Consider the following 22667-nt stretch of genomic DNA (forward strand, 5'->3'; position numbering starts at 1 on the left):
GGGCACTGTTTGGACTTGTGGGTTTCTCGAACTGTGTTGGAATGTTAATGAGGGTTTTAAATATTAATTTAGAGTATATTAAAAGCATTGGATGCATAGTCTTTAGTAGTATGCTAATAATTTGAACTGTATCGAAAATTAATCAATTTTGCATGCAGTTAACGGATAGGAAGGATTAGATTGTTAAATTTTGTTTTAATAATTTAATGGACTATAGCATAGACTCCAAGCTTTATATTATGTTGTTTTAGAGCCCAATTTGCATCATTAATGTCTTTGTGCTCATGGATTTAACAGTAGGAAAGTTTAACCGATCTTGCATACTGTTAATGGATAGACAGGATTAAATTGTTTAGTTTTGTTTTAACAATTTAATGGGTTGTAGAATGATTTATAAATCATGTTCTGGATGCATAATAGAGTCATTTAATTATCAGACTTATTTTATGCTTACTTTGGATTATAATTGCTGAGGTATTATACTTTAATTTGCAATTACATGGATTACAGTTGTGGAATTTTAATTGCTGAGATATTAAAACTCTGTTCTGCAATTACGTGGATAAAATGCTTTGGATTTTCTTTGCTAAACTATTAAATAATGTTCTAGCAATTTACAAGGATGTTAGTTTAGATTTTGGTTGATGAACTGTTTAAATTCTGTTTTATCAGCTATATGGATTATGTCGAATGTATTTAGTGTACTGTATGAGGTGCTGCATCATTTATGGATCATTTGCATGATATGCACCGGTATGGGACGGTGGCATATGAAGGGACAGATTAGATCAAAATGCTAATTCCTACCCATTCATACATACGGAATGGATTAACTAAAACAGTTAAATCCTACAGGGTTTCATGTCCTATCAACTAAAACAGTTGAATGACATATTGGATGATTGTTTATATTTCTGTATTAGGAAGGATAGGGATTTAATTAAAACATTTAAATCCTAATTATATGTTGTGTTTTGAGCGATGAACAGTTGACTGGCACAACCTTGTATTTGGATGGAATTTATATATATAATTATGGTACCACAATCTGAGCTTGAGTCTCATAGTTGACGGTTAGGGAGCATATATGCAGTAGGATGCGTAGCTGGCTTTGTTGGTTGAGGTATACCCTGTTAGGCTTAGGTAGTCATGCCCATTCAGGTGCGTTTTGCATGTTGCCTTCTATTCAGATTGAGACCCTCATCATAGTCCAGTGAGAGTCATATAGTGTGAATATATATATATATATATATATATATATATATATATATATATATATATTTACGGACTATATAGATATGGTTGGGACATCTAGGATGTATCTGCATATCGGGTCTCTGTTTGGATTGTAGTTAGGATAGAACTTGTTCGTGGGCCTAACCCACTATTATTTTTCAGGTAACGGACGGTTCCAGGTCTTAGAGCTTGTTTGTGCTGAGCAGAGATGGCTACTCATTCTTCCGACGACGTAAGAGTTTTCTTCATAATTTAGCATTGGAGTTATTCAGTTGTTGTTTTCAGTGTTAGAGTTTTATTAGGGGTCCACCAGATGGATTCCCGAGTTGTATTGGAAATGGAGAAATTTAATGTATCAGAATAGTTTCTTATTTATAAAAATTTATTCTGAGAATTCAGTTTCTAGATTATCATTTTAGTTTTTTTTTAGCAATTTTATTTATTCTTGTTTATCTTAATTGTATTCTGTGTTCATTTATTGATAATTGGTTTGATATCCTCGGGTAATCGGGCGTGGGCCTGGCCAATCTGCATCCAGAAATCCGAGGGTATCACAGTTGGTATCAGAGCACTCTAGGTTCTAGTGTCTTTAGGAGTGTCTTTCGTTATAGGACTTCCGCGTTGCGTCTCTTAAAACTGAGAGCCATATTAGGATTTGTTGTACTATCTTTACGGTTCGTTAGGAGGAGCTGATGTCAATTGAATTCTGTAGATACAGAGTGGTTGACACTGGGAGGAGGATTGGGTTCAAGGCGAAAGCGATACAGACCCAAAGGAGTAAAGGAGTACGTTATTAAATTCTTTGCCAGAAGCAGAACTTGGGATTGAAGGTAGTTCCGGGGTTGGCATTACTTAGAAAGTATAAGCCAAGGAAGGATTAAGGTGTAGGTGTTAGGTCACCGCATATCGGGGCCAACACAATTTCAGTTGTTCTCAATAAAAAGGAGGCAAGCAAAGAGTAAGAGTCCGAAGAGGATCCTAAGGGAGGAGATTTCAGCGTATCCAAGAAAAAGGATGTTGAAGCTTTAAGATGAAGGATCGCACAAGGGTGATCTTGTTAGCTAGTAGTATAATGAATGATACTAGTAGAGTTGGTGTGAACCAATCTACATATCGTTAAATTTTCATATCATCTCTACTGGAGATAGATAAAAAGGTACTCTTTAGGAGTTTGGGAATCGGATAGAGTTCATATCAAAACGAAGCAATGATTTTATATCACGTTTCAGAGATTATGGGGATTAGGTTATGACGTTCTAAGTTGCTTTATAAAGCCACGATAGACAGTTTGCATTCTGCAAATATAGAGGATGAGGGTTAAGCCCTTTGGTATTTGCTTAGGCAAATGAATGTTGGTTTTAAGCTATGTTTAAGGATATGTTTCGAGGTTGGATGATTACCTACGAAACTATAAAATGAGATTTATGTAAAACAATTTTACGAATTGTTTTCAAAGGAGGATTTCTTTTCTGGAAAAGACGATGTCTTAAGTAGAATTATATTTTGTGTTTTTATGTTTTGTCATACGTGTTTCATTTTTGTTAGTTATTCAGGATTTGGAATATGGTTTGGTCGGGGACACAAGTGTGTGATCAGTCAACTATTGTTTTAATAACATGGTGTAATAGTGCTATATTGCGCTAGGATTGTGAGCATATGGTCATAGGATTTGGTAGAAATACATAATTCTAGCCAATTTATTGGACCTGGACATGCATCAATATGGTATGCTATTTAGGATGGGATAGTTAAACTATCAATACGAGTCAAATAATCTAAAATGATTAGTTTGATATGCTCTATGCTAGGTAGGGATTCATTTTTACAACACTATAATAATGGTGGTTGTTAATGTTTTGGGGATTCGTGAAGTTGTGGTAGGTAAAGATCACTGTAATGTCACTATGGTTCGGACGGAGGATTTTGTGCTGGTATGTACTTATTAGAATGACACCGAGAGAGGATAGTGGACTGATTAAATCTTCATCAGTCTATTCGTAATCAAGACATTATTTTACGAGGGTGTCATTTAAAGGAGTTGCTGGTATGCACTTGGAGGAAGAACCAAAGTTTCTACACCATATAAAATGTGGAATTTTTTTTATTATTATTCGGGTCATAATTCGCAACAATCAGCTATTGCTAGGGAATTGATGACTATATAGAAGAGGAAAAAATTTCATAGTCATTTGAAGCGAGACAAGGAGTCAGATTGACACTTACTTATATTTAAAACAATAGGGTGTGTCAAGGACAGGAAGGAGAGACTGAACATCTCTATAAGGAAGAGGTGCATGGTGTATGTGCAAAACTCACAGTTAGTTGACTTTTGATATATGGAATTACCGATTGACTTTCTATATTGGTCGGTTTATCACGAATCAGTATGTAAGAAGTTAGTTGCAGAGTTAGCTTTTGTCGATGCTCTAATTTAAACAATGGGTGCAGACGAAAGTTGATGGTACTAGACTAACGATACTTTCTGTAGACAAATTAGGGAGATGATGTAAAGACTGAAGTTCACAAGTTTTAGTTCTTTAATTGTTTTCTAGTGAAAACATGATACTTCACGGTATGAAGCAGACGTTTAGAGGACGGGCCGGAGGAGGGACATAATGATTTGGTATCCCAAATCTAATATTTGTTAGCTAATCGAGATGGACCATCAGAGATCACTAGATCTTTGCTGACATTTTTTATACTTAGGTGGAAATGATAGAGCCTTTCACGGATTTAGTTGAGGGGTTGCTGACTTTTCAAAAGGGTCAGAATTTTGGTTGGGATGTTGGTCAGCTTCTTTATTAAATCAGCTCAATTTTGATTTTTTTTCGAACTGGTGAGATATCCGTTCATATGAATAGAGTGGATTACAAGACGACTTAGATACATCGAAGTGGTAATTCACACTTTGCATTAAGTTCTGTCTGGTGGAAGGGAATGTGGAAGTGGACGCTCTCAACAACTGACAGGAGATTCATACCTTTTGATTAATTGTTGAGTTCGCAGTTGGAGTTTTAGCTTCTCTAATAATGACACGGGCTGTTATCACGAAAATTAAGTAAATCAACTGCAAATATTGGGGAAGATCTTCGTAGAGGTGTTACTTTACTTAATTAGAGCTTAAGGTACTGGCAGAGGATTAGTAGTTTTGTTAGTTGTCAAAATGAATGCGATTTAAAATCGGCACTTCTTCTCAATGCACTCAAACGATTATAAGGTACATCAGGATATCAAATGTCTGGTCAAGTGAACCAGATGATGTAAGACATGTTTAATTTGTCTATCTGGATCGATTGGTTTTAAATTAATGTTATGCGTATGATTGGTATGCAATGCCTATATGTGATTTAGGTCATCGTTACGTTTAAAATCGGGATATGGTTGAATTAAGGCATGGTTGATTTGCCAAAGTATAACTGAGTACACTTAAGGAGGTATGATTGATTTGTCAAAGACATGGTTGAATTGTTGGCATGGTTGATTTGCCAAAAGTATAACTAAATATACTCCAGGAGGCATGGTTGATTTGCCAAACGTATAAATAAATATACTTGAGGAGGCATGATTGAGTTGCCAAGATATGAATAACTAAATATTGTTTATTGTGGGGTATATTGGAATTCGGTAGAGCCTATACACAGAGGCTAAGTCCACACGAGAATGGAAATGAATTTTTAAAAAATAAATAATTCAGAGTTTCGTGAATTCTGAGGATGAAATTCCTTTTGTTAGGGGGGAAGAATATAATACCCCTAATTTTAAAAAAGACTTAATTGGAATTTAGTTATTGTATTTGATGTGCTTATGTGGATATGTGTTTATGTTGAATTGATTAATTGTTTTGTTTACGTGGATTGGTTGTTTAATTGATTATTTTGTTTGCCTGTATATTTGCATTAATTGACTAATTGTTATTAAATTAATTGTGTGAATTGATTTGTTGGTTTTAACTTAATTATATGTTTAATTTTATTTAATTGTTTAATTATAATTTTTAGATAGATTAAATGTGTATTTTATTTTATTTTATTATTTATTTTTTAGTTTAAAAGGATGGGCTTGAACAATAGTGATGGACCAACCGTTTGGGTCTCATGGACTACTCGGATAGGAGGGTATTGGGTACAGTTAAAACCCATGGATGGTTATACATATATTTTTGGGTATATGTGTATGTAGGGTAAATTTTTAGGGCCTTGTCCCTTACTCTTCCTCTTTTGCGTGCAAAGATCTTTAATTTTTTTTGCATAAGGCGAAATTTGCCCAATTGCATCCAAGAGAGGAAGATTTATGTTAACTTGTTTAAAGACCTCCATCATGTCATGGATTTTTCCTTCTTGCCTTCCGAAAGGCGAAGTCTCTTTCAAAGCATAAGAAAATGGAACTTTTAGCTCATAAGACCTTACAACTTAAGGGGATGATGAAGAGGGTTGAGAATTCTTGATAATGACACTTTCATCTAAGGAAGGAGGAGTAGGATTGGAAACGGGACGGGTATCAAATTTTGGTTGCACCGGTTCACTATCTTCAATTGGTTGTTCAACCCTGTTGTCAACTTGCCTACCACTTCTCAAAGTAATAATGGTTTGCACTTGTTCTTGGGAAGGACACCCCGATTTAGAGTTTGCTTCCACAAGATATTGGGCTTTTAGGTTCGTTTCGGGTTGGCTAGGTAATTTACCAATTTCTCTTGCATTCAATGCATTAGCTATCATCCCGATTTGAGACTCAAGCTTTAATATTGATTGAAAATGAGAATGTAACAAATTGGTGTTCATTTCTAAACTATCCAAAGCCACTAAGACCTAATCTTTAAATGTGAAGTTACTAGAAAGTGCATGAGAATGATTAGAGCTACTTTAAGAATTATAAGCTTGAGGATGAGAGAAATGATTCATTCTTTGATGATAAGAAAAGGATGAAACAAATCCTTTTGAACCTTTATTTCTTTGATGAGGAAGAACATATCTGTTTTGAAAATTTTTAGCTTGAAAAGGATTTGAATGTTCACTCCACACCGGAACATAAGCATTTGGAAGATGGTGAGCAAATGCGGCATTAACTTGTTCATAGCGTTCATCAAGCACATGTCTATAGGGACAATTGGAAGTAGTATGCAATACACTTGAACAAGTTATGCATGGCTCATAAGAATGATGAAGATGATGATTAAGAAGAGGAGATAATTGATTTACCGGTTTTTTACTCAATAAAAATTGATCAAGTTTCTGAGTGAGAGTTTTGACCTCGGCAACAATCTCCATTGGACTCTCAATTTGACATACTTTCAAATTGAGAATCATGACTCAATGAATTTTCACTCATGTACCTCCACATGATGTATCAACAATGTCCTTATGAATGTTAGATAGACTTTCATAGAAATATTGAACCACTTGCCATTTAGGAATGCCATGGTGTCGGCATTTCCTTAGCAAGTCGTTTAATCTTTCCCAAGCCTTATGTAAAATTAAGTTCCCTTTCCCCTTGAGAAAACTCTCTAATAGTGGTTCTCATTGAAGTGGTCGAACTTACGGGGTAAAAATTTTTCAAAAATTCATTTTGCATTTGTGTCCAAGAAGTTATTGAATTTGCCTCCAAATTGTTAAACCAATGCTTCGCCTTATTTTTAAGAGTAAATGGGAAGAGAAGTAATCTAAGAACTTCTTTTGGGACATTCATGTATTTCACGGTGGAACATATCTCAAGAAATTCATCAAGATGTTTGTAAGTTTCCTCATCATTTAAGCCATAGAAAAGTGGACACATTTGAATAGTCTTGGGCTTAATTTCATAATGATTTGCCCCAAAATTAGAAAGCAAGATGCAAGTTGGTGAATAATATTCATGAAGGTTGTAATGATCGCGAAGGATCATTAGAGGAATTGGAGCTTGAACTCCGGGAGGAAATTGATTGAAAGGCGGATGTTCCATGAAATTTGGGTCTAAATAATCAAGATGGCCCTTTAGAATTTCCATTAGAATGATAAAGGGTTGATTATGATGACACAAAAATCAAGCACCACAAAATCAACAAGGCAAACACTTCGCCCCCGCAATAAATCAATCAACAAATCTCCTCATACGATGATCCTATACTCCCATGTTTAAACAATATGCTGATTGGTTGATCAACTATACATCAACCTTCGCAATAACACGAATCATTGTAAAACAGGGCTATTGATCGGGTAAGTCGAACCACTGGGACTGCGCTAGTCTTATGGCAACCTTAGTGTCTAGAATCTTTCTAGAATGATGAAGGGTTTATAAAGGTTTTGTTGTTTGTCACTTAAGCTAAGAATATTGAAATTGCATAAATTAGAAACTTGCAAGAATTAAAAAGAGATGAAATACAAGTAGAGAAAAACTAGGGAAATGAATCCGCTGCAACCCTATACACATTCTAGATTGAGATTAAACTGGGAAAATCAACATAAATGATGGTCATGACACATAACAACCCTTGGTTGCTATACTATCCTCAAGAGGTTCATTAAATCAAAAACAAGAATAATCCATCAAAGATTCACATGCTTGAACTACCTAAACTAGGGTGTAGTCTTCAACATGCTCCCTAAGCCAAAGATTATCAAGCCCTTAATTAAATGATGAGAGCACACAAAGTTAAGAATCAAGTATAAACCATCAAAGGGCATCCTAAGCAATGATTTATCAAAGTTCTCAAACTCCATGCAATTAAAACCATTCCATGATCTAACTTCAATTGTCACTATGGAAATGCAAGCAATATGATTAGGAAGAGAAACCATCTAAGACAAGATGAATAGCTCAAAATAATCATGTATAGACATTAGAATTCATTACAACACATATGATGCTCTAGATCATAAAATCACCAACAATAATACATTGAAATCCCAAAAGTAAAATCTACACTAGAACATGCTTACAAGGGAGGGGCTTCATCACCTCCCTAGAGAAGATTTAGTTACCTATAGGAGCAATGGAAGAAGGAAGAAGCTTGAAGACCTCCTCCATTTTCGTGCTCCCTTCTTCAAGCTTGAAGAACTCTATCTCCTTGCTCTCTTCTCTCCCCAAAATCTCATCCAAACTAGCTTAGGAGATGTGTGGCTCTTATCCCTCTTATCTACCACCAAACTAGGCTCTCTCTCCTCCCCCTAGGAACATCTCCAACCACCTCATAAAGAAGGAAATCAGAAAATGAAGGAACCAAGAAACAAGTGGCTGAAATAGTGATTTTTCAGAGACAAACTACGCTAAATTCGAGTGCTCGAATTTGGGCCTCGAGCACTCGAAAATTGGGCAGAATGCCTATTCTCCATTTGCTCCGCCCGGACCTACTTTGATGAAATGGCCATAACTTTGCGCTCCGAACTCCGAATGATGAACTGTTTGAAGATTTGGAGAGCTAATTCAGAGATTTAAATACTTCATGTTTTGGTAGAGATCCAATTCTCAAGGATGGTTGGTCAAAAATGAAGATCAAGGCAGAATTTCATTGCTGCTAGGCAGTTCTGCGTACCTCTGGTAACAAGGCCATAACTCTCTGCTCCGAGCTCCGAATGACAAACCGTTTAAAGATTTAGAAATATAATTCAGAGCTCTAAATCTTTCATGTTATGATGGAAGTCCAGTTCTTGAATTTGCTAGGTCGAAAATGGTGACAAAAGTCAGGTTCCACTGCTGCCAAGCTTCAGCATTGTGCCTTTGCATTCAAAATTTCAACAAAACATCATTCTTGCTTCTTTTAAGCCAATGAACCTGAAAATAAACAAAAATGCACAAATGAAGAGAATCTACATAATAAAATCAAATAATAGACTTAACTAATGCAATTTAGGGCGCTTGAATATGTAATATTCGGCGCTTATCACACCCCCAAACTTACATTTTGCTAGTCCCTTAGCAAAACTACAATGAAAAACTTAATGAAAAGACAACCATGGGCATGCTACTACAAAAATATCATCCATGGTAAAATGAGAAATATACATAGCTCAAAAATAACTTAAAATAGAAAAAGAGCTGGAGATGGGGTAATTAGGAAGACTACCTTGCATATATGAAGCATTGATACTAAACACATTTCAACATGCATGTATCAACATCATAGTCCATATAAATAACTCAATTGTCATCTCTTAAATGGAAATCAACTCTAACTTCAGTGAAAGTAGATTGGATTCTCAACATGCGGCTTTTACTTTCTTTTCCAATTTCCAAGCACAAGTTTTCAAATCATTGAATTCCCCTTTAAATGAGGTCCCTAAGGCATGATTTTACTTACAAGACAACTTTTGTTGCTTGTTGACAATTTATTGTAACTCATAAGCGAAACATAGAATGGTTGTGCAATGCTGAAGTCCCTTAAGCTTTCTAACCAACCTATGTAGCAAGCGTTAGGCCAACAGCTTCCAAACCAGATGGTTTTAGGTTGTTAAGTGTAGAGACACTCCAAAGGGCTTAATAGCTCAAGTTGGAAAGGTTACGAACTCCAGCAAACCATGCTTATTACAAGTTTTTTTTTGAATAACCGTGCAATGTTTAAGTCCTTTAAGCTTTCTAGCCAACCCTTGTAGCAAGCGTTAGGCCAACAACTCCCAAACCAGACAGCTTTAGGATGCTAAGTGTAGAGACACTCCTAGGGCTTAATAGCTCGAGTTGGAAAGGCTACGAACGTCAACTGGTCATTTTTTTTCTTTCTTTCTCAGTTTTTTTTTTTAGACAACTTAAATCATGCCAAAGATATTCATCTATTAGGTTCATCAAATCAGATTAACTAGGCCAAGGTCAAGGTCGATTAAGTTGCATGCCTCACAGTTAAGTTTCCAATGTGCATCTGTGCATTGTGAAGCTTAAAAGAGTGTCAAATCCAGCGAGAATTTAATTGAGACATTTATACAGACTAATTTGAATCTACATGATCATTTCAACTCAAATTTTTCTTTATTTTCAAAAATTTCAATTGCTTCTATACACAAGGTATTAAACATATGTTTCATCTCCGACAAGTGTCAAGTTATACTATCATTGCTTAGCAAAAATTATGAAACCAAAATGCATAAATGCACCCCCAAACTTGAATGACACATTGTCCTCAAGGTGTGAAGACAAGCATACCAAAATAAGAGCAAAAAAGGGGGGAAAAGAGCAATAATACCAAGTGGAGTGACGACGACGTAGATGTTCAGTTATGTGAGTGCACAAAAGCGTCCCCCAAACTTGGACAGGAAGACCTGTCAAAACACAACTACTATACACAAGTAAAAGCATAGGCTTTTAAGAAAAACAGTCACATATATATAGATTTTTTTTAAAATTTTAAAATTTAGCTTCTTTTTTTTTTCTTTTTTTTTTTTTTTTTCTTTTTGTGGTTGGCATGGAGGCATGGCTCGGGTGGAGAGAGAGAAGGTTTGTGGGTGATGGGGGTGTGGGTTTGAGGGTGGTTTGATGATGGTGGTGAGGTGGGGGAGGTAGGAGGAGGTTGGGTTGTTACATGGCTGAGCTGTGGTGTGCATGGGGTGGGTTGGGTGAGTTGGGAGCCGAGGTGGTGGGTGAGTGAGGAGTTGGCTCCGAGAGTGGGGATGAAGTGAAGGAAGAGATGAAATGAAATGGGTTTAAAAAAGAGGAGGTGGAGCTTGGTTCGAGCACTCAAAGTGGGTCTTCGAGTGCTCGAAAATCCGGCAGTGGGCTCGGCTGGTGTGGTTGGGGTTGGCATGGTTGTGCATGGGCTGCGTGGTGGGTTGAGAGAGAGAGGAAGGTTGGTTTGGTGGTGGGGTTGTGAGGTTGATGAGTTGTGGAGAGGTTGAGCCGAGTGAGAGGGAGTTGGTTGGTTGAGTTTGAGCATGGTTTGTGAGGTGGTGGTTCGGGTGAGGGGTGGTTTGGTTGGTTCATGCATGAGAGGGAAGTGGGTTGCCGAGAGGGGTTGTGTAGGTTGGTGTTAGAAGGTTGGGTGGTTGTGTTGGAGAAGGATGTGTTGGAGTTGAGAGGAGAGAAAAGGAAGGTGGTGTGTTGGGTTGATTGTCCATGGTGGGAAAGTGGCCGAGAGGTGGAGGTGAGTGTGTTGCCGAGAGAGAGAAGGTGAGGTCTGAGTTGATGGTGGTGGTGAGGTTAGCATGCATGCTTAATGGGAACCGAGAGGTTGGAAGGGTGCTTGGTTGAGCATTGGGCATACAGGTCAAGGAGTTGGTTGTGGGTTTGGAATGTTGGGGTGGTGTGGTTTGAGAGAGAGAGGAAGATGAAGCTGGAAGTGGGTTGATGAGACAGAGAAGGTGAGTTCGAGCACTCTAAATTTAGCTTCGAGTGCTCCAAAAACAAGCAGAGCCTCGGAATTGTTTTTGTAGAAGTTTCGAGCACTCTGGATTGGCCTTCAAGTGCTCGAATGTGACGCAGTGTGCTTGGGATGGAGGTTCGAGCACTCGAAATTGGAATTCAAGTGCTCGAAATGGAGACAGTAGCTGCACATGAAGGGCTGAATTTGAAGGGCATCAACGAGCACTCCAAAGGGAGCTGAGATTGCTCGAAATTGAGGCAGATGGTGCTTGGGGCTGAAAGGTTGGATGAAATTTTCATGGCTGAATGCATGAAGGAATGCATGGATTGTTGATAATTGCAACATGGGAACATGCAATATTGGAGGCAAAGCAACTAGCACTCGAACTAGAAGGCATGGATGAATGAATGCAAATTGAATGCATGGCTGCATGAAACATAGAGGCAAAGGCTGCAAAATTTGAAACTTAAAAGCTTGCATGAGGTTTTCTAGCAAATTGAATGGATGAAAGAATGCATGAACTCAAATTGCATGAAGGAAGTTAACTACATAGGTGATGATGCATGAATGCAATGCATGCATGCATTCATGGATGAATGAGCTCATGGTTTTTATTTTTTATTTTTTATTTATTTTTATTTATATATTCTTTTTATTTTTTATTTTTTATTTTTTTAAGGATGGAAGAAAAATTGCAAGCCAATGCATGGGAAAATATTTAAACTTTGCACTTCATCTCAAATGCATGGATGGAATTTGGTCTCTTCAAATGCATGGATGAATGTAGGAAAATTTTTTGAACCTTTGCAACATCACACAATGCATGAATTAAATTTCTGAAATTTTTTCTAAAACTTTGCAAATTCATTCCAATGTAATGCATGGATGGAAAATTTTGAAAACTTTTCAACTTCGTTCTAATGCATGGACAATTTTCAAACTTTTGAACTTCAATCCATTCTAATGCAAGAAAGGAAAATTGTCAAACTCTACACTTCATTGTAATGCATAGAAAATTTAGAAAATTTTTCAAACTATGCAATTTTCCGCCAATGAATGGATGAATGAAATTTGGGAAAACTTTGAGACCTTGCAACTACTCTCTTCTGCAAGAATGCATTTAAGAAACTTTTCAACTTTTTGCAACTTCAATGCAATGTATGGATGATTTTGAGGAATCATGATCCAACAATGTAGGAAGAGAAGAGGCTATGCATGTGAGTGCCATGTCGAAAGTCCGAGAAAATTGCCTGATAGAGTCGGAAACTTCCGGGAATGAAAACAAAAGTTGAGAAGGTCTAAGAAGTCGGTCTAAAATTGCGGAACACAACTGAAGACCATTTCAGAAAAATCAAATTTTTGGTTTTTCGAAACCATTTCCCAGAAAATTTCAAGGCACGAGCAATTTGAGAAGGTAAGGAAGCTTGGAAATTGAAAGAATTGCTTCCTATGAGTGCTAAATTTAGCGTCGATAGCTAGACGTACCGAGATCAAGTTGGTCCTCCTTACCCTATACCATGTCTCTCTAGAGAGTCATATTTCCCCAGATAGGATAATTCTTTTAAAAGCGGAGGAACACTTTGAAGACAAAAGTGGAAAAGAGGTAACTGAAAGACCTCAACCCACTCTTCATCCTCAATGAAGAACTTTGGATTATGGGGCTTATTTGGATTATAGGAAGATGGAGTAGGTGAGGGTGCACCTAGCAAAGGCTTTTGAAGGGTCATATTGAGCACGGGAATGCTCGACAACTTATCCTTCAAAATTTCAACATCCTCCTCACACTTATCAGGCGGTTCGGGCTCAACAACTTGAGACAACTCAAGTGAGGGAATGGGATGAGATGCAAGCTCCCAAGAGAGTGATACATTTGATGTTGCCCAAGGAAGAGAGTGAATAGGTGGAGGAATATTAAGCAAAGAATTCACCTCCCAAATGGAATTGGCAACATCAAAATCCGCATAATTACAATGAGCGAAGCATATTTTTAGAGGATCCTCCATTAAAGGAGGTGCATCAAGCAAGGGATTATGTAGGGGCTGTGCTGAATTTTTATAGGATACAATCTCATCATCATTATTTTCCTTATTTTGAACCACGATTACTTCATTTTGATGCGTCGCAACAACTTGATCTTCAACCACCATTTCATCATTTTCATATGTGATGACCACTTGATCATTCTCATGATGAAAGTTACTAGGAGTAATCTCATCATTCATAGAATTTTCTTTTGGATTGGCCACGAGTTCAATGGAAAATTCTTCTTCATTTTCATGATTTAGAGCATCAACCATTTGTTGAATTTGAGCTATTTGGTCATCTAACTCTACTCTAGATTGGGAATGAGAATGAGTTGTGGATTGCATGCCAACAATGTCATCCAACATTTGCTTATTGGACTCCATCATTTGCGTGTGGAAAGACTCCATCATTTGTTCATTGGCAGCAATAAATTCATCCAATGAAGACGGTGGACAAGGAGAAGAGGGCGGGAAAGAATGATTATTGGGTTGAAAAGGTTGCATATGAGATTGTAGGGTTGAATTTCCTATGTCATGCCACAAGAAGTTTTGTTGGTCTCCCCAACCCGAGGTATAACCATTGAAGTATGGATCACTACCCAGTTCAAAGAAATTTTCATTTGGTTGCTCTAGATAGAAGTCCAAGAATTGTCTCGTTGGAAGACATTCTCTTGTATGATGTGTATGACTAGAGCAAAATGCACAAAACTCATGTGGTGTGTAGAATTGAGTTCAAAGATAACTACCCTCCATCTAGGACTTAAACATCAACAACACACAACATAATCAACACAACAATTCTTTATCATCAACTCTACATACAATGATCCCTTTCTCCTCAATTATCAACAAGATAAGAAATAAATGGCCACGACAAGGACCGATGCTTTGCAATATAGTAAAACAAAAATAGCCTCGACAAGGGCTTCACAAGCTAAATTAAACACATACACAATATTCACAATGCGAAACTAGAAGTTACGAGACTTACCTGGGGGCCTCTAGACTTACAATTTGCTAGCGTTACCACGGCGAGTTTCGAGTCCCTAGAATCTCACAAACACGAAGATGATCAAAAATACACAAGGAGTATTCACAAGACATAATATTCACAATCAAACTAAAATTAACCCTAGAACTTTGGTCGCTAAACCGTTTGCAGCCCCCGGCAACGGCGCTAAAAATTGATCGGTTGATCAACTATACATCAACCTTCGCAATAGCACGAATCATTGTAAAATAGGGCTATTGGTCGGGTAAGTCGAACCACTGGGACTGCGCTAATCTTACGGCAACCTTAGTGTCTAGAATCTTTCTAGAATGATGAAGGGTTTATAAAGGTTTTGTTGTTTGTCACTTAAGCTAAGAATATTAAAATTGCATAAATTAGAAACTTGCAAGAATTAAAAAGATATGAAATACAAGTAGAGAAAAACTAGGGAAATGAATCCGCTGCAACCCTATACACATTCTAGATTGAGATTAAATTGGGAAAATCAACATAAATGATGGTCATGACACATAACAACCCTTGGTTGCTATACTATCCTCAAGAGGTTCATTAAATCAAAAACAAGAATAATCCATCAAAGATTCACATGCTTGAACTACCTAAACTAGGGTGTAGTCTTCAACATGCTTCCTAAGCCAAAGATTATCAAGCCCTTAATTAAATGATGAGAGCACACAAAGTTAAGAATCAAGTATAAACCATCAAAGGGCATCCTAAGCAATGATTTATCAAAGTTCTCAAACTCCATGCCATTAAAACCATTCCATGATCTAACTTCCATTGTCATTATGGAAATGCAAGCAATATGATTAGGAAGAGAAATCATCTAAGACAAGATGAATAGCTCAAAATAATCATGTATAGACATTAGAATTCATTACAACACATATGATGCTCTAGATTATAAAATCACCAACAATAATACATTGAAATCCCAAAAGTAAAATCTACACTAGAACATGCTTACAAGGGAGTGGCTTCATCACCTCCCTAGAGAAGATTTAGTTACCCATAGGAGCAATGGAAGAAGGAAGAAGCTTGAAGACCTCCTCCATTTTCGTGCTCCCTTCTTCAAGCTTGAAGAACTCTATCTCCTTGCTCTCTTCTCTCCCCAAAATCTCATCCAAACTAGCTTAGGAGATGTATGGCTCTTATCCCTCTTATCTACCACCAAACTAGGCTCTCTCTCCTCCCCCTAGGAACATCTCCAACCACCTCATAAAGAAGGAAATCAAAAAATGAAGGAACCAAGAAACAAGTGGCTGAAATAGTGATTTTTCAGAGACAAACTGCCCTAAATTCGAGTGCTCGAATTTGGGCCTCGAGCACTCGAAAATTGGGCAGAATGCCTATTCTCCATTTGCTCCGCCCGGACCTACTTTGATGAAATGGCCATAACTTTGCGCTCCAAACTCCGAATGATGAACCGTTTGAAGATTTGGGGAGATAATTCAGAGCTTTAAATACTTCATGTTTTGGTGGAGATCCAATTCTCAAGGATGGTGGTCGAAAATGAAGATCAAGGCAGAATTTCATTGCTGCCAGGCAGTTCTGCGCACCTCTGGTAACAAGGCCATAACTCTCTGCTCCAAGCTCCGAATGACAAACCGTTTGAAGATTTAGAAAACTAATTCAGAGCTCTAAATCTTTCATGTTATGATAGAAGTCCAGTTCTTGAGTTTGCTAGGTAAAAAATGGCAACAAAAGTCAGATTCCACTGCTGCCAAGCTTCAGCATTGTGCCTTTGCATTCAAAATTTAAACAAAACATCATTCTTGCTTCTTTTAAGCCAATGAACCTGAAAATAAATAAAAATGCACAAATAAAGATAATCAATATAATAAAATCAAATAATGGACTTAACTAATGCAATTTAGGGAGCTTGAATATGCAATATTCGGCGCTTATCATATGCAAAGAAAAGTAAATTGCCTCCCCACGGCTCCTAATTTATCTAAGAATGTAAGAACTTGCCACCACGCGGGCTGACGATTTAACTAGAGATTGAGTTAAAAAGATCTCACAACGGGTCCTTAAGCCACTTCAATTCATTTTTCAATTTTTCCGCTTAGCTTTGCAATTTTTAGATTTTAGCCTTCTTTTTTTTTTGTGCTTAGCTTAGCCCTTTGCTTTTCAATTCTCCCTTGCATGATTTCCTTGCTCATTTCACCTAGCCAAATAAGAACAAATACAATAAGTAACTAAAAATAAAGTAAATAAAGACACGATCAAAAGAGTACTAATTCCTAATTGTTTCCAACATACGGCGTTGCCAATTCAATCCCCGACGACGGCGCCAAAACTTGATGTGGTCGTGTCGTAACACCCCATATTGCAATAAAAGTGTGGCCAAGTTTAAATTTATAAAGAGCCACTACTACCTCTAACTATATAGCTAATGTGAGTAGGGATCGTCCCAAGGGATTGGGGGCTATGTTAATATGGAAACAAAGTCAGATTAGTAGGTCGAGTGATCAAAAGATTGTTTGTTGGTTAATTAAACTACGATGTAAATGAATTCAATACTAAACAACTAAAGTAAATAAAAGGGTAGAGAATAAGAAAGAGATGTCTTGGGATCTAAAGGTCACCACTAAACATCACCATTCTAGACACTTAATGTATAATGAATGAGGGGAAACATGTGTTGCAGTTCAAAAAGGTGTGATTAATTGAATCAACAAGCATGGATTGACTAATTAAGCATACATTGTCTAGACAACCTAGTGAATAGCACAATATATCAAACTAAGCCATTAATCATTCCTTTAAGCTCACAATCAACACACTAACAAGTTAGAGAATTATACTACTTGTATTCATAAGTATGGAACATCAAACAACAAGCATGGATTGTCCTCACATCTAAAAAAGTAAAGCAACTACACTACTTCTAAGCTAAGGACATGAAAATTAAACTAATTAAACTAAGGTAGAGGCACAATCTATCAAGAAATAAGTATAAACCATCAAACAAACCACAAGAGTATTCTATTTAAGCACTATGCCTTGACAATCTCTAGATTCATAGCATCAATACACATAGACATGTATCAATATCACAAAACCAAGAGATAAACACATGAACATCTACTCTAGCATACATAGACATATGGATAGAATGAAATGATTAATTGGAAGTATTAATCAACATAAATCATTGTAAGAAAAGATTCATATATAAATCAAGTGTTAAGACAACATTATAATACAAATCCCCTCAAAATACAAAGCATTAAGGTCTAGAAGGCATGTTTAGGGCTAACTATAGCCCCAAGAAGATGTTTAGCCACTCATTGATGTAGTCATCTAACCCTCAAGGGCCATCTCCTTGGTAGAAATGCTCTTCTTCTTAATGGAAACCCTAGAAGAATGGAAAAACTCCCAAAATAGTGTATGTCTCTCTAAGCTTTAGCCTCCTCTCCAAGATATGTGATTCTAAGTTATCTTCTATCAAGATATGATGATATAATAATATCATGTAAAAATGGCTCAAAATCCTTTTATAGGTAGCTCAAGTGTGACACCCAATGGTCAGGTCCCGTGTACTAGGGTCCTTTCAATGATTGCACTATGAGCCATCTTTTAATGAGCTGAACTCTGTTTTAATTCAGACTTGAGGAGGTTCGATTGATCAAATTCATATGAGATTGATCAAACTGTGGCCAGATCCATCGAATTTAAGCCAGATCGATCAATCCTTGGCGGCACCTTTTTGGAGTAAGACAAATCTGAGATATTTTTGGGATATTTTGGGAAAATGACAAAAGTGATAGGTGACGATAAGATCAAAGAAGTTCAATCGATCTGAAGAAAGTTGGATCAATCGAAGATGGAAATTCTTTGAGGATAAGGACAAGGGGTCTGATCCATCTGAGTGAGGTGAGATCGATCAATGTAAGATCGATCGAAAGTATTCCTGATCAATCGAAGATTGCTGATTTCCACCACTTTACTCTATTCTTCCATTCAGCTGAGATTGCTTCTTTTATAACATTAAATTAGTCTAAAACTGGAAAGTAAGATAGATAAAGGTCTTAGAATACTCGAGCTTAAGGGATTTAAATGCGCATTTTTCAGCGCTCATCAAGCTACATACTTCTGTAAGATTGATCTGCATTCTGGATATCATGTACTTCGGGTTAAGGAGCAAGATGTTCCAAGGACAACGTTTCTCACTAGATATGGATCTTATGAGTTTTGTGTTATGCCATTCGGTTTGACTAATGCACCAGCAGTCTTCATGGATTTAATGAACAGAGTCTTTAGGGCTTATTTGGATCAGTTTGTCATTGTCTTCGTTGATGATATCTTGATCTATTCTAAGTCAAAGGATGATCATGCTAGACATCTTCGCACAGTGTTACAGACGCTTCGTGAACACCAGTTATTTGTCAAGTTAGAAAAGTGTGAATTTTGGCAGTGGGAGGTAAAGTTTCTAGGTTACGTGGTGTCAGAAAAGGAAAGAGCGGTAGATCCAGCCAAGGTTTCAGAAGTGGTTGAGTGGGGATAGCCTACTTCACCTTCCGAGATTCGGTGTTTCCTCGGATTGGCAGGATATTATCGTAGGTTCATCCAGGGGTTCTTAAAGATAGTGAGACCACTCTCTCATTTGGCTAAAAAGGGTGTACGATTCATATGGGATGAACACTGTCAGAAAGCTTTTGATGAGCTAAAGCGCAAGTTGACTTCTGCACCAGTTCTGTCTACTCCCAGAGTGGGATTGAGTATTTTGTCTACACTGATGCTTCTTTGCAAGGTCTTGGATGTGTTTTAATGCAGGGAAAGCGACCGATTTCATATGAATCTAGTAAACTTAAGCCTCGTGATCCAACATATGATTTGGAGTTGGCAGCTATGGTCTTTGCCTTACGCATTTGGAGGCATTATCTGTTGGAAGAATTCTTAAGATTATTTAGTGATCACAAGAGTATGCAGTATTTGTTCACTCGGCGGGTGCTGAATATGAGACAGCGTCGATTGTTAGAGTTTGTGAAAGACTATCATTTTTATATACAGTACCATCCAGGGAAAGCGAATATGGTGGCAGATGCACTCAATCGCCGACCCGCTGCTAGTCTTTCTGCTCTATTTACTACTGAGTGGAATGCTTTGAAGACAGTGGATGAGTTGTCAGATGCTTTTATGGCTTACATGGTAGTTACACCTTCTATCATTCACAAAGTCTTGAAGGCGCAACTCATGGATCAGCAGTGCATTGACAAAATTGCAGAGATAACTTCTGGGAAGTCCCATTTTACTATGTTGGGACTAATGGAGGTTTGAGGTACAAGGGACGTTTAGTGGTACCTTCAGCTGATGATTTGAGGAAGGATGTGATGACTAAGATTCACCACTCTGAGTTTTCTGTTCATCCAGGAGGAGACAAGATGTATCAGGATATGAAGCGGCAGTTTTGGTGGGCAGGTATGAAGAAGGACATTGCTATTTTTGTCTCTCAGTGTAGTACTTGTCAGATGGTCAAGATTGATCATCAGCGGCTGCCAGGAGCTCTACAGCCACTACCTATACTGGAGTGGAAATGGGAGAGCATTTCTATGGATTTCGTGGAAGGATTGCCTAATATTTTTAAGGATCACAATTTCATTTGGGTCATCGTTGATAGATTGACTAAATCAGCTCATTTCTTGCCTATTTGCACTAACTTTACTTCGGAGCAGTTGGCAAGACTTTACATTTCAGAGATTGTGAAGTTGTATGGCATTCCGTTATTTATTATATCGGACAGGGATTTGAGCTTTGCGTCAAGGTTTTGGAAGAGTTTTCAGTAGGTTTTGGAAGAGTTTTCAGTAGGCTTTGGGTATAGAGTTACATCTTATCACTGCTTATCATCCTCAGACTGATGGACAGACCCAGCGGGTGAATCAGATCATGGAGGATATGCTTCGTTCGTGTGTTCTTGATTTCAAGGGCCACTGGGAGAATTACTTGGCACTTGTGGAGTTTGCATATAACACTAGTTTCCAGAAGACTATTGGTATGGCACCATTTGAGGTGTTATACGACCGACCGTGTCGATTTCCTGTTTGTTGGATGAAGGTTAGCGAGAGCAGATTCTTGGGTCCTGAGTTCATTAAGGATACTTCGAAAAATATTGCTCTTATTAGGGAGCGCATGCGCACTGCCCAGAGTAGGCTGAAGAGTTATGCAGATTGTCGTACTCGTGCATTGGAGTTTCAGGTTGGGGATCAGGTTCTACTCAAAGTGTCTCCTATGAAAAGAGTAATGCGCTTTGGGAAGAAAGGGAAGTTGTCACCGTGGTTTGTTGGTCCATTCATGATTACAAATTGAGTTGGCACTGTAGCTTATCAGTTGGCACTTCCGGATAATTTGGATCGTGTGCATAATGTGTTTCACGTTTCCATGTTGCAGAAATTTCTGCAAGATGAAAATCGGTTTCAGCATATCGATGTTGGGGAAATTGAGTTGCAGCCGAATGCAACATATTTGGAGCTACAGTGTCGTATTATTGACTGTCGGGATCAAATTCTTCATAATAAGGTTATCCCGTTAGTGTGTGTTCAGTAGAGTCATCACAATGAGGCTGAGTTTACTTGGGAAAGGGAGGATGTCATTCGCTCGCAGTTTCCTGAAATATTGCAAGAAGGTAAGAGCGAATTCAGAGAATGGAATTCCTTTTGTTAGGGGGGGAGAATGTAATACTCCTAATTATAAAAGGATAGTCTCGGTATTTAAATTAATGGTTTTATTGCATTTTATTTGATTACTTGCTATTTGTGTAATTGTTTATTTATTTGACTTAATTGTTTATTTGGTTATTTATTTAAACTAATTGTTTAATTGTGTAATTACTTGCTTATTTTCATTAATTGTTTATTTGCTCATTGTGTAATTATTTAATTGAGTTATCTGTTTATTTTTATTTTTATGTCTATGTGGCATTTTAATTAAATTGACTGTGTACCTTTACGGTGTCAGGTTTTATTATTTTGTATGTAGTCGCCGACTTATTACTTAATTGGGGAGTTCGAATTAGTTTATAAACTAAAGTTTATATATATTGTTTTATCATAATTAGGGTTTAGACGCCTATAGATATACTCTTGTTTACATCTGTTAGGGTTGGAAAACCCTATTCACGTAATAGTGATTTGAGAAGAAAACAGAGAGGGTCTTGAAGGAAAACAGAGAGGGTCTTGAGAGATAATCAGGGAGGCTAAAGGAGGAAGGAAGGGATTGCTTCTGGATTAAACCAAGAGCAACGGAGGTGTTGAACGGTAGTTGGTAATCTGTAGGAAAACTCAGAGATGGTGGTTTAAGGTTTCAAAACTGAAACCGAAGGCAAGTTCCTATTCTAACTCATTCCCTTAAACCTGTGTCCTGTGCATGCCTAGGTAGTCTCCAGGGTTTAAATTAATGTTAAAATATATCTTTTAAGCATGTTTGAATTGAATGGAATTGAATTGAATTAAATCCAAATTAAAATGTTTTATGGTTATTATATGCTTTTGCTTTAATTCTTGTTTTTGCGTGAATGTAAACTTGTTTTTATTCATGTAAGTAATGCAAAATTACTTCCTATAATTAACTGGGATTGTTTGGGACTTAGAACGGAGGGTTAGGAACCTTAACAAGGGCAGTCAGAAAATAGCCGGCGTCGGAGAAAACAGAGGCTAGGAAGAATGGAGGCAGCTCCACCCTTCAATAGAGGCGGCTCCATTGGAGTGGAGCCGGCTCCACACTCTTTTAGAGGCGGCTTCTTTGTAATGGAGCAGGCTCTACATTTTAATGGAGCCGGCTCCCTTGCTGAATTTTTATTTTTTTTATGTTTTTAGCGAGTTTTGTCTACTCTTGTTGGATTTTTAATGTTACAGGTGTAACTAGGTCTTAGTGGGGGATTTTAATGATGTTTAGAGTTATATTAAAACTTCAGAGGACATATTAATGCATAATAAATCACCTAGAATTAGTATCTTGAACAATATGAATTTCCTAATTAAATTGCATATTGTTGTTAGATGTGGATGGTTCAATTTGCTACCTGTGTTTTAGCAATTTATTTATGTATGATATAGTTTTATCATGTATCAGGGATATAAAATAAGCATGTTAATTTACCGAATTCTTCTATGCTTATTATGGATTAATTGATATC

Source organism: Cornus florida, unplaced genomic scaffold (assembly GCF_030987335.1).
Source record: "Cornus florida cultivar Cherokee Brave unplaced genomic scaffold, ASM3098733v1 CherokeeBrave_3.0.0_Hap2_Chr11, whole genome shotgun sequence".
In the NCBI taxonomy this organism is placed as follows: Eukaryota; Viridiplantae; Streptophyta; class Magnoliopsida; order Cornales; family Cornaceae; genus Cornus; species Cornus florida.